The following is a 15,123-nucleotide window of genomic DNA, read 5'->3' as shown; positions in this document are numbered from 1 at the left end:
TGTGTTGTTTCTTTTCATGTTGATCAGTAGTGGAGCCCAGTTGGGACGATCGGGGATCTAGCAGTTGGGTTGTCTTCTTTTATTTTGGTTCCGTAGTCGGACCTATGTGTGTATCTTGAATGTTGTATGAATTCATTTATGTATTGTGTGAAGTGGCGATTGTAAGCCAACTCTTTATCCCATTCTTGTTCATTACATGGGATTGTGTGAAGATGACCCTTCTTGCGACAAAACCATAATGCGGTTATGCCTCTAAGTCGTGCCTCGACATGTGGGAGATATAGACGCATCGTGGGTGTGACAACTTTTGTCAGGATAGCTTCTACTAGCTGTCCCCTTTCAAAATTGCCCGCCGTTGTTGGCTCCCTTCCCGCTCAACATTTGGGGTGAGGACCAGGGCCTATATAAGTAGAACTAGCCAGCACAGTAGGGGGAAGGAAGCCTGAGCTGATCAGATCTAGAGCCAATCCCTAGCCAAACACCAAGCACAAGAACACCTCAACCTCAGGAGGCTGTTCTTCCCCTTGTACTGTTCTTCATCAGCCCAAGAGACAATCCACCACCATCACACTGGAGTAGGGTATTACACCACAACGGTGGCCCGAACTAGTATAAATCTCGTGTCTTTTTGTGTTGCGAGTTCGTCGTGTTGTCCACGAGATCTTAGCGAGCTAGGGCGTGGATCGGTAGGAGGGAAAGAACTTCGCACGCACCCCGGAGTTCGAACCTTAAGGGTTTTGCCGGAACTCGTGATCCGACATTTGGCGCGCCAGGTAGGGTGCGCCATAGCTTCTCTTCCGTCGATCTGTGCTTCGCCCTCATGGTAGGCACCCCGCCATCGACTCCGATGGCCAGCTTCGACGACAGGGCCAGGGGCTCCGAGCCCTGGCCCCAGCCTTGCGGCGGGTGCGGTGGCCAACCAAGTTCAAGCCGGAGATGCCGGCGCGCTACGACGGCGCGGCGGAACCGACGGCTTTCCTGATAGCATACGAGGAGGCCGTCCTCAAGGCCGGGGGTGACGACAAGGTCACGGCCAACTGGCTCCCCATGGCCCTCGCCGGTGAGCCGCGTGCCTCGTTGCTCAACCTCCCTGGATCCACGGTGGCATCCTGGGGGGAACTCTGCGACCTCTTCACTGCTCGCTATGCGGTACCGGCGCACCACGCAGTCGCGGCCTTGCTGGGCGGCTCCCAAGCCCCGCCTTCAGATCGCCACGTCAAGCCGTTCCTCCGCCAGATTGGTGCCGCTTCCAAGCGCCCAGGGGCTCTGCCAGGTTGGGCTGCGCCGGAGGCCGACCTCACCTTCGGCTCAGAAGACCACCCCGACTCCACCGCCGGCTCTGGGCATGCTCCCAATGCTCTGCACGCCCACCATCTGCAACGTGGCTGTTACCAAGACCCTCATCGACGGCGGTGGCGGCCTCAACTTGCTCTCTGTGGAGGCCTTCAGCCTTCTTCACGTGCCGCTCGAGCGGCTCAGCCTCAGCAAGCCTTTCTCAGGAGTTGGTGGTGGCACTGCCCGCTCTCTGGGATAGATCCGCCTCCCCGTCACCTTCGACACACGCGACAACTACCGCACCGACCTGGTCGACTTCGACATCGCCCGCATCGGCCTCCCGTACAACGCCATCCTCGGGTACCCAGCTCTGGCCCAGTTCATGGCGGCGACTCATCCGTCCTATAACCTCATGAAGATGCCTGGGAGCAAAGGCGTCCTCACCATCAAGGAGGCACCAAGGAGGTCATGACGGCACTCAAGCTCGCCCTCAAAACCGCTGCGGCGACGCAGCCTGCCGACGCGGGCACCCCCGAGCCCAAGGGAGCTGTACCGACCAAGAAGAGGCAGTTGTTCACACAAGACAAGGCGGAAACCAAGCAGGTGCCAGTCAACGAGGACGGGCCCTCAGGAGCCACCTTTACCATAGGTGCCAGCCTTGACCAGGGTCAAGAGGAAGCATTGGTGAAGTTCTTGCGTGCAAACAAGGACATATTCGCGTGGGAGCCCAATCAGCTGGTAGGAGTCCCGAGAGAGGTGATCCAACATCATTTAAGGGTATGCCCCGTGAAGCAGCGGGCGAGACGGCAGTCCAATGAGAAGCAGGCCTTCATCATCCAGGCGACCCGCAAGCTGGAGGCGGTGGGTGCCATTCGCGAGGTTCGGTATCCTGAATGGCTGGCGAACCCCGTCGTAGTGCCGAAGAAAGGCGGGAAGGAACGGATGTGCGTCGACTTCACCAACCTTAACAAAGCCTGCCCCCAAGATCCGTTCCCACTCCCACGCATCGACCAGATCATCGACTGATACGTCTCCGTCGTATCTACTTTTCCAAACACTTTTGCTCTTGTTTTGGACTGTAACTTGCATGATTTGAATGGAACTAACCCGGACTGACGCTGTTTTCAGCAGAATTGCCATGGTGTTATTTATGTGCAGAAACAAAAGTTCTCGAATGACCTGAAACTCCACGGAATATATTTTTGGAAAATATTAAAAATACTGGAAGAAGAATCCACGTCAGGGGGGCCTCCACCTGTCCACGAGGGTGGGGGCGCGCCTGCCCCCCTGGGCGCGCCCCCTGCCTCGTGGGCCCCCTGTTGCTCCACCGACCTCAACTCCAACTCCATATATTTGTGTTCGGGATGAAAAAAAGCAGAGAAAAGGATTCATCGCGTTTTACGATACAGAGCCGCCGCCAAGCCCTAAAACCTCTCGGGAGGGCTGATCTAGAGTCCGTTCGGGGTTCCGGAGAGGGGAATCCGTCGCCATCGTCATCATCAACCATCCTCCATCACCGATTTCATGATGCTCACCGCCGTGCGTGAGTAATTCCATCGTAGGCTTGCTGGACGGTGATGGGTTGGATGAGACTTATCATGTAATCTATTTAGTTTTGTTAGGGTTTGATCCCTAGTATCCACTATGTTCTGAGATTGATGTTGCTATAACTTTGCTATGCTTAATGCTTGTCACTAGGGCCCGAGTGCCATGATTTCAGATCTGAACCTATTATGTTTTCATGAATATATGTGAGTTCTTGATCCTATCTTGCAAGTCTATAGTCACCTACTATGTGCTATGATCCGGCAACCCCGAAGTGACAATAATCGGGACCACTCCCGGTGATGACCGTAGTTTGAGGAGTTCATGTATTCACTATGTGTTAATGCTTTGGTCTGGTACTCTATTAAAAGGAGGCCTTAATATCCCTTAGTTTCCATTAGGACCCCGCTGCCACGGGAGGGTAGGACAAAAGATGTCATGCAAGTTCTTTTACATAAGCACGTATGACTATATTCGGAATACATGCCTACATTACATTGATGGATTGGAGCTAGTTCTGTGTCACCCTATGTTATGACTGTTACATGATGAACCGCATCCGGCATAATTCTCCATCATCGATCCAATGCCTACGAGCTTTTCACATATTGTTCTCTGCTTATTTACTTTTCCGTTGCTACTGTTACAATCACTACAAAACCCAAAAATATTACTTTTGCTATCGTTACCGTTACTTCCATATTACTTTGCTACTAAATACTTTGCTGCAGATACTAAGTTATCCAGGTGTGGTTGAATTGACAACTCAACTGCTAATACTTGAGAATATTCTTTGGCTCCCCTTGTGTCGAATCAATAAATTTGGGTTGAATACTCTACCCTCGAAAACTGTTGTGATCCCCTATACTTGTGGGTTATCAAGAATATTTTCTGGCTCCGTTGCCGGGGAGCATAGCTCTATTCTTTGAGTTACTTGGGATTTATATCTGCTGGTCACTATGAAGAACTTGAAAGACGCAAAAACAACAATTTATCCCTCAACTACGAGGGGAGGTAAGGAACTGCCATCTAGCTCTACACTTGATTCACCTTCCGTTTTGAGTAAGCTTGCGACACCTAAACCTGCTTCTGCTATTAATTCTGATATGTCACATGTTATTGATAATGCCACTTCTGCTATGCATGATACTTATGATGAAACTACTTCTATGCTTGATACTACTGTGCCACTTGGTGAATTTCTTGATGAACAACTTGCTAGGGCTAAAGAGAATGAAATTATTGAAACTGATAATATTGATGAAAGTGATGATGAAGGCTCTCCCAATAAATATGAATTATCTGTTGTTCCTGAGGGTTATGTTATGGATGAAGAAGCTGCTAGAGCTATTTTAGCTTGCAATGATAGATATGATCTTAAGAAGTTATTAGCTAAATGGAAGTAGCAATCTCTTAATGCTAGAATGAAACCTGGCCCTGCTTTTGCTACTTCACCTATCTGTGTTACTGATAAGGATTATGAATTCTCTGTTGATCCTGAGATAATTACTTTAGTTGAATCTGATCCTTTCTATGGCTATGAATCTGAAACTGTTGTGGCACATCTTACTAAATTAAATGATATAGCCACCTTGTTCACTAATGATGAGAGAACTCGCTACTTTTATATCCTTAAAATATTTCCGTTCTCATTAAAGGGTGATGCTAAGATATGGTTTAATTCTCTTGATCCTGGTTGTGTGCATAGTCCCCATGATATGATTTATTACTTCTCTACCAAATATTTCCCTGCTCATAAGAAACAAGCTGCTTTAAGGGAAATATATAATTTTGTGCAAATTGAATAAGAGAGTCTCCCACAAGCTTGGGGGAGGCTTCTCCAATTACTTAATGCTTTGCCTGATCATCCTCTTAAGAAAAATGAAATACTTGATATCTTTTATAATGGACTAACCGATGCTTCCAGAGATTACCTGGATAGTTGTGCTGGTTCTGTTTTCAGGGAAAGAACATCGGATGAAGCCGAAATTCTATTGAATAATATGTTGACCAATGAAAATAATTGGACACTTCCTGAGCCAACTCCCGAGCCTACTCCTAAGCCAACTCCGAAGAAGAGGGGCGTTCTATTTCTCAGTATTGAAGATATGCAAGAGGCAAAGAAATCTATGAAAGAAAAAGGTATAAAAGCTGAAGATGTTAAGAATTTACCTCCTATTGAAGAAATCCATGGTCTTAATTTACCGCCTGTTGAAGAAATATATGATCTTAATTCAACACCTATTGAAGAAACTCATGGTATTGATAACCCGACACAGGTAGTAAAGGTAAATTCTCTCTATAGATATGATAAAGCTGAAATCCCTCCTACTAAGTTTGCTAGCCAATGTTTGGATGAGTTTGATAATTTTATGGTTAAGCAAGAAGACTTTAATGCTTATTTTGGTAGGCAGTTAAAACAAAATGCTTATATGATTGACTTGGGTGATTATATGTCTAGAGTTAAAGGTGAACTTAAACTCATTAGCAAACATGTTTCTATGGTTACCACTCAAGTAGAACAAGTACTTCAAGCTCAGAATGATTTGCTCAATGAATTGAATAGTAAGAATAATGATTATGTTGTTAGAGTGGCTAGTAGAACTGGTAAAATGTCTCAGGAACCTTTGTATCCTGAAGGCCACCCTAAGAGAATTGAGCAAGATTCTCAAAGAAATAATATAGATGCACCTAGTCCTTCTAAAAAGGAGAAAAAGAAAAATGATAGGACTTTGCATGCTTCTAGTGAATCTATTGCTGAACCACCTGAGAATCCTAATGATATTTCTATTTCTGATGCTGAAACACAATCTGGTAATGAACATGAACCTAGTAATAATGTTAATGATGATGTTCATGATGATTCTCAACCTAGCAATGACAATGATGTAGAAATTGAACCTGCTGTTGATCTTGATAACCCACAATCAAAGAATCAACGTTATGATAAGAGAGACTTTGTTGCTAGGAAACACGGTAAAGAAAGGGAGCCATGGGTTTAGAAACCCATGCCTTTCCCTCCCAAACCATCCAAGAAAAAGGATGATGAGGATTTTGAGAGCTTTGCTGAAATGATTAGACCTATCTTTTTGCGTATGCAATTAACGGATATGCTCAAAATGAATCCTTATGCTAAGTATATGAAAGAAATTGCTACTAATAAAAGAAAGATACCAGAAGCTGAAATGTCCACCATGCTTGCTAATTACACTTTTAAGGGTGGAATACCAAAGAAACTTGGAGATCCAGGAGTACCAACTATACCATGCTCCATTAAAAGAAACTATGTTAAAACTGCTTTATGTGATCTTGGAGCCGGTGTTAGTGTTATGCCTCTCTCTTTATATCGTAGACTTGACTTGAATAAGTTGACACCTACTGAAATATCTTTGCAAATGGCTGATAAATCAACTGCTATACCTGTCGGTATTTGTGAGGATGTGCCTGTTGTGGTTGCAAATGTTACTATTTTAACGGACTTTGTTATTCTTGATATTCCGGAGGACGATAGTATGTCTATTATTCTTGGAAGACCTTTTTTGAATACTGCAGGGGCTGTTATTGATTGCAACAAAGGCAATGTCACTTTTCATGTTAATGGTAATGAGCATACGGTACACTTTCCGAGGAAACAACCTCAAGTCCACAGTATCAATTCTATTGGAAAAATTCCATCAATTATTTTTGGAGGTTTTGAATTTCCTCTACCTACTATCAAGAAGAAATATGATATTCTTATTATTGGGGATGTGCATATCCTCGTTGAGGTAACATAGTGTTATTCGAAATTTCTCCGGTTCCATGTTATTCGGAATGAGTTTGTTAACAAGAGTTGATCAACCTTGTTAGTGGATTCCTTTTGATGAGCATGAGATGGATGAAGTTAGAAGGCACAACCTTCTGTACCCTCTTTCTACTTTCTGTTATTTAGTTGAAATAAAGTAAAAATAGTATTTTTTCTATCTGTTTTCTGATTTATTCGTGCAATATAAAAATACCCCGAAAATAAAAGTTCTCCAAATGCCCTGAAATTGGAATATGATTTTTTCTAGAATATTTGAGAATATCTGGCACTGAGAACACAGCAAGGGGATCAAGCATGTAACACCCCGGATGTAACTTTCCATATTTGTAACTCCAACTCTTGCCATTTTCGGCTATGTGTTATGATATTCCCTTTGTGGTCGGGTTTTGTCTTTCGTTTTGCATTTTTTTACATGTCTTGCATTTCATATCATGTCATCATGTGCGTTGCATTTGCATACGTGTTCCTCTCATGCATCCGAGCATTTTCCCCGTTGTCCGTTTCGCAATCCGACGCTCCCACCTCCTCCGGCGCACCCCTCTTGTTTTTCTTTCGTGAGCGGGTGTCAAACGTTCTCGGAATGGACCGAGGCTTGTCAAGTGGCCTTAGTATACCACCGGTAGACCGCCGGTCAAGTTTTGTTCCATTTGGAGGTCGTTTGGTACTCCAACGGTTAACCGGGTAACCGCAGAGGTCGTTTGTGTGTTGCAGCAAAACCCCCCTCAAAACCAGCCCCAAACCCACCAAACTCTCTTCCATGCTCTAGGTCGTTCGATCATGATCGTGTGGGCGAAAACCGCACCTCATTTGGACTCTCCTAGCTCCCTCTAGCTATATATTTGCATCCATCCCGAGATACAATCGCAGATGAAACCCTAACCCGCTCCTCCCGTCGCCGCCGGACGAAGCCGCAGCCACCCCGCGTCCGCCACGTGGCGCCCGCCGCCGCCCGTACTGCGCCGGCCCTTGAAGCCCATCGCGAGCCCGCCGGGCCCGTGCCTACCCGCGCCCCCGCCCGCGCCTCCGCGCCGCCGCCGTGCCTCGCCGCCCCTCGCCTCCGGCCGCCGCCCGCCATCGCCACCGGTCGCCGCCGCCGCGCTCGCGCTCCCCGCCGCCGTCGCCGCCTCCTCGGCGTCCGTGCCCGCGCCGCTCCGCCTCCTCGCCGTCCCCGGCGCCTCCTCCGCCTCACCTCCAGCCGGCCGCCGCCTCCTCCTCCTCCCTCGCTCCGGCGAGCTCGAACTCCTCCGGCCAGATCCAATCGATCCAGTGGTAGTTGACTTTTTCTCTCCCCCCCCCCCCCCGAAATATTTTCTAAGTCTCATGATTTTCACAATACATGCCCCTGTTCATCGCATCATAACTCTCTGCATATAGCTCCATTTCGTGCGTGTAATATATCGAAATGTTCGTCTCATGATGCTCTCCATTTTGTTCAATTGCACCATGTTCATTAGAGTCCATCTTGATGCCCAAATCTCTGGTGCAAGAGTGCTAGTTGCTGTTGTCTGCTGTTACTTAGCAGAAATTGAGGATTTGTTATTTTTGTTGCATTTAATCTGTGCATCTTATGGGCATGAGCTCTACATGTGTTTTGTTGTATGCCATGCCATCTTTGTCTGCTGTTATTTTGTTGCCATGTAAACTTGATGCTACAGAGAGATCCATGCATATTTTGGAGATGTTCAGTAAGGATGTCATGTAGATATTGTTGTATTTGATCCATTCCTGCCCTTGTTTGCAATTATGGAGTGCGATAGCATGACTCAATCTTGCTCTACGTTTGCTATAAAATATTTCTGGCAGATTGTTTACGTGTTATTCAATTTTGCCAAGCTTGTTGTAGTTGTTTCATTCATGCTATGTACTTGCTCTTGACCTGGATAGCTTCATAAACATGCCATATTGCTGTAGGTATGCTTGTTTTGTCATGCATTGCCTTGTGGTGAGTGCATCAAGCTCACCAAGATGCCTTCATGTTATTGTTTCTGCCATGCTCTGTTTTTTGCTAAGTCTGAAACCTATTAACGAAACTTGCTATGTTTACATGGTTGACATCATATCTTCTGGTCCTTTTTGGCTTATGCATTTAGTAGATTACTGCCATGCCTTGTTTTGCCATGTTAAGTTCCTGTAGCATGTTGATTTCGTGCTCTGAACATTGCTACCTGATGTTGTTTCTGCCATGTCCAGTAATTTCACCAAGTCTGTGATCCTGTTATCTTTTGCACTTTTGCCATGCTTGTTTGAGCTTGTTATGTTGTGATCTAGCCGTAGTTCAGTGTTCATCTTTTGCAAGCATCTCCTGTAGATTACTGCCATATGCTTTGTTGCTACGTTGGAGTGTTGTAGCATTGTTACTTGTTGCATTCTAAGTGCTATCATGATGTTAATCGCAGATTCGTGTCATTCTTGTTTTGCTTGCCATTTGCAAACCGTGCATCCGTTTCCGGTGATCTTTATATCGATTTCGACCGAAATCATCTCATATTTCCAGTGGCATGCTTGGTTTGCCAAGTTACTGCCTTGTTCATCATTTTCTTCCGGAGCACGCATATGCATCACATATCATATCTTGCATATCATTCATGTATTGCATCATGTTGCTTGCGCATTCCCCGTGATTGATTGTGGTTCCGTTGCTTGTGTTCTTGTTGTGGGTAGAGCCGGGAGACGAGTTCGTGAACGAGGAACCTGTTGAGTACGCTTACGAGGATCAGGCTTTCGACAACTCTGAGAACCTTGCAGGCAAGATGACCATACCCTCGAAATCACTTCTATCTTTGCTTTGCTAGTTGTTCGCTCTATTACCATGCTGTGCTACCTACCTCTTGCCATATCATGCCTCCCATATTTGCCATGTCAGCCTCTAACCATCCTTTTCCTAGCAAACCGTTGTTTGGCTAAGTTACCGCTTTTGCTCAGCCCTTCTTATAGCGTTGCTAGTTGAAGGTGAAGATGAAGTTGGTTCCATGTTGGAACATGGATATTTTGGGATATCACAATATCTCTTATTTAATTAATGCATCTATATATTTGGTAAAGGGTGGAAGGCTCGGCCTTATGCCTGGTGTTTTGTTCTACTCTTGCCGCCCTAGTTCCTGTCATACCGGTACTATGTTCCTTGAGTTTGCATTCCTTACGCGGTTGGGTGATTTATGGGACCCCCTTGACAGTTCGCCTTGAATAAAACTCCTCCAGCAAGGCCCAACCTTGGTTTTACCATTTGCCACCTAAGCCTTTCCCCCGGGTTTTCGCGAGCCCGAGGGTCATCTTATTTTAACCCCCCCGGGGCCAGTGCTCCTTCGAGTGTTGGTCCGAACTGAGTAGACTGCGGGGCCCCCTCGTGGAAACTCGAGGTCTGGTTTTACTCGTAGGATGTCTCATCTGGTGTGCCCTGAGAACGAGCTATGTGCAGCTCCTATCGGGATTTGTCGGCGCATCGGGTGGCTTTGCTGGTCTTGTTTTACCATTGTCGAAATGTCTTGTAAACCGGGATTCCGAGACTGATCGGGTCTTTCCGGGAGAAGGTTTATCCTTCGTTGACCGTGAGAGCTTATGATGGGCTAAGTTGGGACACCCCTGCAGGGTATTATCTTTCGAAAGCCGTGCCCACGGTTATGAGGCAGATGGGAATTTGTTAATGCCCGGTTGTAGAGAACTTGTCACTTGACCCATTTAAAATACATCAACTGTGTGTGTAGCCGTGATGGTCTCTTCTCGGCGGAGTCCGGGAAGTGAACACGGTTTGAGTTATGAATGACGTAAGTAGGAGTTCAGGATCACTTCTTGGTCATTACTAGATGACGACCATTCCGTTGCTTCTCTTCTCGCTCTCTATTGCGTAAGTTAGCCACCATATATGCTTATTGCCTGCTGCAGCTCCACCTCATTTCACCATCCTTTCCTATAAGCTTAAATAGTCTTGATCTCGCGGGTGTGAGATTGCTGAGTCCTCGTGACTCACAGATTCTACCAAAACAGGTGCAGGTGCCGACGATGCCAATGCAGATGATGGGATCAACCTCAAGTGGCAGTTCGATGAGGAACGTGGTCGTTACTATGTGTCTTTTCCTGATGATCAGTAGTGGAGCCCAGTTGGGACGATCGGGGATCTACCATTTGGGGTTATCTTATTTTCATTTGGATTTGACCGTAGCCGGTCTATGTGTGTTTTGGATGATGTACGAATTATATTCATGTATTGTGTGAAGTGGCGATTGTAAGCCAACTCTCGTTATCCCATTCTTGTTCATTACATGGGATTGTGTGAAGATGACCCTTCTTGCGACAAAACCACAATGCGGTTATGCCTCTAAGTCGTGCCTCGACACGTGGGAGATATAGCCGCATCGTGGGCGTTTCAAGTTGGTAATCAGAGCCATCCCCGACTTAGGAGCCCCCTGCTTGATCGAATCGCTGGCGTTGTTGAGTCTAGAACAAAATGTTTTGAGTCTTAGGATTATATATATCGGAGAGTAGGATTCTTTTTACTCCTCAGTCGCTTCGTCGCTCTGGTGAGGTCTCCTGACGTAGAAGTTTTGACTCTTCTTTCCTCAAATTTCACTAAAAAAAATTTAGGATCACGCGGATATCTTGGAATCGTTCCGATGGTTTTGTGACGAGAACATTGTTCTTGGTGCCTCCTGACATTTAGGGGTTGTGGCAGTGTCCGGGGAGTTGCGCTCCGAGGTGTTGTCGTCACAATTTTATCGTTGCAGTTCTGGAATACCTGAGTTTCGCCGACATCGAAATCTCTTTTATGCAGTTGTTGGTGAGATCACCTCGACGCCACCCAGTACTGGGGCAGGAGTTCGGGAGTATTGCCATAACTCGTATAACGGATGCTTTTCGAAGGTTGAGGTACATGATTTCCGAAGGTTTCTTGGTTATGTGTTGACGGATGGATACAGCTGGATCTAGGGATTGCTAGTTTGGGTGATATATTTTGTGTCCCCTGTATCCCCAACACCAGATTGCATAACCAGAAAGTTTCGGGAGTTTATAAGTGGGAATTCAAGTAGCCTTAGGATATCCTTCTGACAGACGCATGATATGAGATTAGGGTTCGACGTCTAGTGGTCCGCCTTTCCACGGTTGGTTTTACAGTGGTCTCGTAGTGTCTTAAAGAGTCCTTGGCTATGCCGACTCGGGGACGCTTCGTATGTCATGTGCACAGCCTTGTACATGATGGTGCTGTACGATCGAGCCCGTGTGGGCCCCACCACGAAAACTTCGGACGAAATCTCTATCATATGTTTGTTCCGGCTTATTCTGCAAGCCAATACTTTGTTTTGTTTTCAATTGTGGTATTAGAGTTGCTTTGAAATCAAATGTTGATTCCATATCTCTTTCTAAGTGGCTTCTCAATTTATGGAAGTGCGATGATTTACTACGGAATTCATTCGTTCATCCTCGTTCGAATGTTTATTGTGAAGACTATATGTTGCAATTTATATCCGTTGATTCTACTTGTCTATTTGTCTATCAAGATGCTGACGGATGTCACCCTCTTCAGGATGGCTCCGCCAACGCGTCAGAATCCGGATCGCAATGAAGGGAGTCGGGCGAACCCTCTGCCACCACCTCCGCCTCCGGAGGCATGGCAAGCTATCATGGCAGCCACCAACGCCAATGCTCAGATGATTCTGCAACTCTTGCAAGAACGCACCCAAGGGCAAGGCAATCAAGGAAATCAAGGCCAAGGCAACAATCAGCCTCACTTCGCTACCCTCAACCAGTTTCTCGCAAATCAGCCCAAGTCTTTCAGCTACTGTGTCGAGGCCACGGATGCCGATGATTGGCTCGTGGACATCAACAAGCATTTTGAATGTAGCAATGTCAGGCCTGAGGACTATGTCAAGTTCGCTTCTTTTCAGCTCAAGGACCAAGCTGCTGATTGGTTTCAGCAATACAAAGATTCCAGAGGAGGTCGTGTGATCACTTGGACTGACTTCTGTCGGGATTTTAAAGCTCACCACATTCCACAAAGTGTTGTTGAGAGCAAGCGTGAGGAGTTCCGTAATCTCAAGCAAGGCAACATGTCTGTGTATCAATTCAACATCCAGTTTCAGAAACTTGCTCGCTTCGCTAAACAAGACGTTCCTGATGAAAAGAGCATGATCTATAACTTCAGAGGTGGCCTTAGAGAGGATCTGCAGTTAGCTCTCGTTCTTGTCGAGCCTACTCAGTTTGATCAATTCTATAACATGGCACTGAAGCAAGAGGCTGCTCAGCTCAAGTGTGAGGCTTCTAAGAAGAGAGTCAGGGACGCAGTTCAGTCTTCTTCTTCCTCACTTGTGGCAGCTAAGCAACAGAAGTTCTGGTTGCCTCCTCCTCCTCCGTTTCGCCAGCCTTACCAGTAGAAGAACAAAGGTGGCCATGGTTCTTCCAACTCTTCCAACTCTGGCTATCAGAACAAGTCTCAGAATCAAGCTCCAAAGTCCAATGCTCCTTATCATCGTCCACTCTCAGAGGTGACTTGCAACAAGTGTCAGCAGAAGGGTCACTATGCTAACAAGTGCTTCAACCAAAGGCGTCTTCCGCCTCCTCCTCCTGTCAGATCTTCCAGCAATGCAGTGGTCAAGCATAATCCAAAGTCTGCAAAGGTGAACATGATGAATGCAGCTCAAGCGGAGGAATCTCCTGATGTGATAATGGGTAATCTCTCAGTTAATGATATTCCTGCAAAAGTTATATTTGATACTGGTGCATCGCATTCTTTCTTGTCATACCCATTTGCATCGAAGCACAATGTTGACACAGAGATTTTATCCAAAGTTATGCAAGTTGTTTCTCCGGGAAAGCTTTTGACTTCTAGTTTGGTTGCTCCCGATGTTTCCATCAAGATGGGGAATTATAAATTTCTGTCTTCTCCAGTTGTTCTTGGTGACTCGGATATTGATCTAATTCTCGGGATGGACTGGCTTTCTAAGCACAAGGCTCAACTTGATTGTGCTGCCAGGGAAATTCAATTGACACACTCTTCTGAGGATGTTATCATCTATGCCGCTCGTGATGAAACCATTCGGTTGTTTTCTCTCAATGAGAAGGGCGAGTTGAATGCCATCTCTCAAATTCCAGTCGTTTGTGAGTACCAAGATGTCTTTCCAGAAGAGCTTCCGGGTATGCCTCCTCACCGGCCAGTTGAGTTCGTTATCGATCTTGAGCCGGGCACTGAACCCGTTTGCAAGCGTCCGTACAAGCTTGGACCCAAGGAGCTGAAGGAATTGAAGAAACAGCTCGATGAACAAGAGCGTCTGGGTTTGATCAGACCGAGTTCATCTCCATGGGGTTGTGGTGTTCTTTTTGTAAAGAAGAAGGATGGCACGGACCGACTTTGTGTCGACTACCGTCCATTGAACAAGAAGACAATCAAGAACAAGTATCCACTTCCCAACATCAATGAGCTATTCGAGCAACTCAAAGGTGCTAAAGTTTTCTCCAAGCTTGACCTTCATATGGGTTATCATCAGATTCGCATTCGTGAAGAAGATATTCCCAAGACAGCATTCAGAACAAGCTTTGGTTCTTATGAATATACTGTCGTGTCTTTCGGCCTTGTCAATGCTCCTCCAACATTCTCTCGGATGATGAATTTCATCTTCAACCCCTATACCAATGAATTCGTCCTGGTGTATCTCGATGATATACTGGTCCTCTCCAAGAATAAGAAGGATCATGCCAAACATTTGTGATTGGTGCTCGACAAGCTCAGAGAGTATCAATTCTATGCAAAGTTCTCAAAATGTGAGTTTTGGCTCGATGAAGTTCTTTACCTTGGCCACATCATCTCTGCCAGGGGCATCGCTGTTAATCCCGAGAAGGTGTCCGCAATTGTGAATTGGGAACCTCCTCAGAATGTCAAGCAGCTCCGCAGTTTTCTTGGTCTTGCAAGCTATTGCCGAAGATTCGTTGAGAATTTCTCTAAGATTGCAAAGCCTCTTTCCAACCTCCTCCAGAAGCATGTGAAGTATGTCTGGTCTCCTGAGTGTGACGTTGCTTTCAACTCTCTCAAAGAGAAACTAGTCACAGCTCCTGTCTTAACTCCTCCTGACGAATCCAAGCCATTTGAAGTTTTCTGTGATGCTTCTCTCCAAGGTCTCGGTGCTGTGTTAATGCAAGAGAAGAAAGTTGTGGCCTCTACCTCTCGTCAGTTGAAGCCAAATGAGAAGAACTACCCCACTCACGATCTTGAGTTAGCGGCAGTTGTCCATGCATTGATAACGTGGAGACATCTCTTGTTGGGAAGACAAGTGGACATATTCACCGATCACAAGAGTCTCAAGTACATCTTCACTCAGCCCAACCTCAACCTCAGGCAGACTCGATGGGTCGAAATGATTCAAGAGTACAATCCGAGTATTGAATATACTCCAGGCAAGGCCAATGTCATTGCAGATGCTTTAAGCAGGAAGGCTTATTGCAACAACCTAATTCTCAAGCCTTTCCAACCGGATCTTTGTGAAGCTTTCCGCAAGCTGAATCTCCAAGTTGTTCCT

Source organism: Aegilops tauschii, chromosome 1 (genome assembly GCF_002575655.3).
Source record: "Aegilops tauschii subsp. strangulata cultivar AL8/78 chromosome 1, Aet v6.0, whole genome shotgun sequence".
Classification (NCBI taxonomy): Eukaryota; Viridiplantae; Streptophyta; class Magnoliopsida; order Poales; family Poaceae; genus Aegilops; species Aegilops tauschii.
This window is presented reverse-complemented; position numbering follows the sequence as displayed.